The 5,008-nt window shown below is 36.4% G+C and overlaps 1 non-coding gene across 1 annotated transcript; it reads left to right on the forward strand.

Moving 5' to 3' along the window:
- The first annotated feature begins 1,738 nt into the window (after positions 1-1,738).
- Positions 1,739-1,810, forward strand: TRNAC-GCA (transfer RNA cysteine (anticodon GCA)). Its single transcript has one exon. It is a non-coding gene; the product is annotated as a tRNA-Cys (tRNA).
- Positions 1,811-5,008: the final 3,198 nt, after the last annotated feature.

Below are 5,008 nucleotides of genomic sequence, written 5' to 3' on the forward strand. Positions count from 1 at the left end.
TTAAAGAGCAGCCCAACAAACCCCAGGAGTAAAAAGGCACAGTGGGATAAATGTATGCTCTGCTAAAGGAAGTACATTGAAAAACAGAGCTGTAAGTGGGATAGAGCTGAGGAGAAAACATAAAGTATTCACGGGTTGATTTCAGGGAATTCAAAGAAATAAACTTTTATGTGAAGTTGTAAATGAGCCATATGAAGGACCAGGGAAATGGAGAAAATGATCAAAGACCAAAGGGAGAAAAAAATACATAGGATATTAACCTTGCAGAAACAGCCTGTTTGATTTAAAGAACACATGAAAATGATCCAGAAAGTAAAGGTAGAAAATAAAATGGGGAAAACAAAGGGCACTGAGATAGAGGATAAAAGGTCTACAGATAAATAAAGCAGCAATAAGCTTACAAGGGTCACTGTTACCTCTTGAGTGACCAAAAGGCAACTAGGTTATGGAACAAGCAGATAGGATGGGGTGTGTCATCCTCTCCTCTTCCATTAGAAAGTAGAAGGAAGTGTGCTGAAAACAGACTTTTTCTTCCAAAGGTAGAGACACTGAAAAGAGAAGTGAAAATTAAGAGTATCTCAAAAATATGTTTAAAAAGAATTCTTAAACCAGTTAAAACTAGAAATTTGAAGAGACCACTAATAATGGAGGAAGAAATAAACATTTGCATGTACTAGCTAATACAGGAAAATAAAATGTACAGTTAAAGTACATTTTTATATAGGTTAATGATTCTTTTCTTGCTGGTAAATATAGTAATATTTAGGTACAGTATGAGATGCTTAGTCAAACGAAATTTCCTTTCTATTTAAAATAAATGGAAATGAAAAACAATTGATGATGTTAAGTGCCAGCCTGGATGGGAGGGTGTTTGAGGGAGAATGGATTCATGTACATGTATGCTGAGTCCCTTCACTGTTCACCTGAAAGTATCAAAATATTGCTAATTGGCTATACCCCTACACAAACTGGTTTTGGTGTTAAAAAAAAAAAAAGAAAAAAGAATTGATGAAAACATGTAGTATAGATACATCATTTTTTGGTTTCCTCATAATATAACTTTACTTCAAGTTTGATACAGCTCTAACTTCTTGCACCTATAGCAATGGTACAATCTTGTAACAATGTTGGAAAACTAAATTGTCAGTGTAAATCTGGCAGAGATATCACAGAGTCATGCTTATGAACTACCTTTAACTGCTTACTGAACATTATTACTATTATACCAAATTGCTCAGAAAATTTCTTTGAAATATCTGAATATTTTCTGTTCCTTAAAGTTTCTCTTTAAATTCACTACAAATAAAAGAAATGGTTGTCAATACTATATATCAGCATGGTAAGGTACATAAAAACATATTTACTTTTATACACTGTGCTTCATTTCTGTCAAGTGCACCCAAATGACCAGAAAGCTGTTAGGTAGTTAAATCTGAATAGCACTAGCAAAAGTCAGAATATGTAGGTTATATGCATGCTCTAGTCCATATCTCCAGATCCCATATCTCTCCATATGGCATCACATTTTCCTTCTCATTTTAGAGGAACTGTCTACATTAAATCCAGCATGGTATACAACTCTCACTCAATCCAGGTCATTGAACCCAGACAATAAGGTTGTTTCTATGATTCTTTATCTACCAAAAGCCAGAAAACAAAAAAGAAACTTAGATGTTTTAAAGTTCTCACCACTATTTCAGATCAAAAATAATAACTTACTATATATGATTACAGAGCTTCCCTGGTAGCTCAGATGGTAAAGCGTCTGCCTGCAATGCAGGAGACCTGGGTTCAATCCCCGGATTGGGAAGATCCCAAGAGAAGGAAATGGTAACCTTCTCTTAATGATTATGTCACATAAATTGAAGGAAGATTACATGATCTTCTGCCATTTTAAATGTTATACCAGTAGCATTTTATTCATAATAGAATGAGAATACTGCAGATATATATCAGAGTTAATAGAAAACTTCAGAAAATAACTTCAAGATATTATTCAGAGAATCACCTCAAATATCTGTAGAACATTATCTGAAGGAGTGGCTTTACCTTAATGGTAAATTTCACAAGTTTTAGGAAATATGCTTTTCAATTGCAGCATAACCATAGTGGAAATGCACATGGTTTCAGGACATCAGTCTTTTCATCTCTCGGCCATGAGGAATTTCACTACTAGTCAGAGTATAAAACTTGAAGAGAAAACCACTGTTGACCCTTCATTTTTCATTTTTTATCAGCAAGTACTCTATTAAAGTAAAATGATTTAAGCAATACACACAGCAGCAGTGTTGATTTTAAATTGATTCAACTTTATAATGCATACATTACCATCAAAGCAAATATTCCAGAATGGGTATGCTAATATAATGAAATACTCTCTTTATATAATTAACAGTATAAACAATTTACCCTGCAATGTCTTGTCATGCAGCTAGTACTGGGTTGGCCAAAAATCTTGTTGATGCTTTTCTGTAAGATGTTATGAAAAAATCCCTAACAAACTTTGTGATCAAAACCAATAGATTGTGAATAAATAAACCAATCATTCTCTGTAATGGACAATAAGTATCTGATTTCTGCCAAATGTACCCTTAATTACTGTGACCAAACGACACATAGCACCAATTCTTTGGTAACCTTTATTTGTCTATTAGCTTACTATTGGGAATATAAATGGTTGAGAAAGCTATATCTCTTGCAGTGAATGGTGTCATTCAGATATCTCTGGTTTTACTTTGCCTTTTATTCAACCAATTTAACTGTAGCTTGTAAATCATGTATCAGAAATAAATTGGGTTGTAGAATATCCTATTCTCATGTTTTTTCCTACACAAAATCAATTTAATAAGATGTGATGTAAGTCTGCCTTATAAATTACTTAATACTCAGGGAAATTAATAAAAACAGAAATTCCTACTAAAACTAGATTTTTAGCCATAAGCAAAATGTTTAATATCCTAGTGAAGTGGAAAACACAATCCTGTCTTTTATTGTGTCACTGATAATTAATCATAACAGAAATAATGCTATTAGCCAAGGAAAAGAGGCAATGAGTCAGTCAATCAGTTCAGTTGCTCAGTTGTGTCCAACTCTTTGCAACCCCATGGACTGCAGCAGGCCAGGCCTCCCTGCACATCACCAACTCCCAGAGTTTACCCAAACTCATGTCAATTGAGTTGGTGATGCCATCCAACAATCTCATCCTCTGTCATCCCCTTCGCCTCCTGCTTTCAATCTTTCCCAGCATCAAGGTCTTTTCAAATGAGTCAGCTCTTCACATCAGGTGGCCAAAGTATTGGAGATTCAGCTTCAACATCAGTACTTCCAATGAACACAGGACTGATCTCCTTTAGGATGGACTGGTTGGATCTCCTTGCATTCCAAGGGACTCTCAAGAGTCTTCTCCAACACCACAGTTCAAAAGCACCAATTCTGTGACACCCAGCTTTCTTTATAGTCCAATTCTCACATCCATACATGACTACTGGAAAAACCATAGCCTTGACCAGATAGACCTTTGTTGGCAAAGTAATGTCTCTGCTTTCTAATATGCTGTCTAGGTTGGTCATAATTTTCCTTCCAAGGAGTAAGCATCTTTTAATTTCATGGCTGCAGTCACCATCTGCAATGATTTTGGAGCCCTCAAATATAAAGTCTGCCACTGTTTCCACTGTTTCCCCATATGTTTGCCATGAACTGATGGGACTGGATGCCAAGATCTGAGTTTTCTGAATGTTGAGCTTTAAGTCAACTTTTTCACTCTCCTCTTTCACTTTCACCAAGAGGCTCTTTAGTTCTTCTTCACTTTTTGCCATAAGGGTGGTGTCATCTGCATATCTGAGGTTATTGATATTTCTCCCTGAAGTCTTGATTCCAGCTTGTGCTTCCTCCATCCCAGCGTTTCTAATGATGTACTCTGCATATAAGTTAAATAAGCAGGGTGACAATATATAGCCTTGACGTACTCCTTTTCCTATTTGGAACCAGCCTGTTGTTCCATGTCCAGTTCTAACTGCTGCTTCCTGACCTGCATACAAATTTCTCAAGAGGCAGGTCAGGTGGTCTGGTATTCCCATCTCTTTCAGAATTTTCCACAGTTTATTGTGATTCACGCAGTCAAAGTCTTTGGCATAGTCAGTAAAGTAGAAATAGATGTTTTTTTCTGGAACTCTCTTGATTTTTCTATGACACAGCAGATGTTGGCAATTTGATCTCTGGTACTTTGCCTTTTCTAAGTCCAGCTTGAACATCTGGAGGTTCATGGCTCACGTATTGTTGAAGTCTGACTTGGAGAATTTTGAGCATTGCTTTGCTAGCATGTGAAATGACTGCAATTGTCCGGTAATTTGAGCATTTTTGACATTGCCTTTCTTAGGGGTTGGAAGGAAAACTGACCTTTTCAGTCCTGTGGCCACTGCTGAGTTTTCCAAATTTCCTGACATATTGAGTGCAGCACTTTCACAGCATCATCTTTTAGTATTTGAAATAGCTCAACTGGAATTTCATCACCTCCACTAGCTTTATTTGTCATGATGCTTCGTAAGGCCCACTTGACTTCACATTCCAGGATGTCTGGCTCTAGATGAGTGATCACACCATCATGATTATCTGGGTCATGAAGATCTTTTTTTGTACAGTTCTTCTGTGTATTCTTGCCACCTCTTCGTAATATCTTCTGCATCTGTTATGTCCATATTATTTCTGCCTTTTATTGAGCCCATCATTGAATGAAATATTCCCTTGGTATCTCTAATTTTCTTGAAGAGATCGCTAGCCTTTCCCATTCTATTGTTTTCCTCTATTTCTTTGCACTATCACTGAGGAAAGCTTTCTTATCTCTCCTTGCTGTTCTTTGGAACTCAGCATTGAAATGGGTAAATCTTTCCTTTTCTCCTTTGCTTTTTGCCTCTCTTCTTTTCACAGCAATTTGTAAGCCCTCCTCAGACAACCATTTTGCTTTTTTGCATTTGTTTTTCTTGGGGATGGTCTTGATCCCTGCCTCCTGTAC

Source organism: Bos indicus, chromosome 6 (genome assembly GCF_029378745.1).
Source record: "Bos indicus isolate NIAB-ARS_2022 breed Sahiwal x Tharparkar chromosome 6, NIAB-ARS_B.indTharparkar_mat_pri_1.0, whole genome shotgun sequence".
In the NCBI taxonomy this organism is placed as follows: domain Eukaryota; kingdom Metazoa; phylum Chordata; class Mammalia; order Artiodactyla; family Bovidae; genus Bos; species Bos indicus.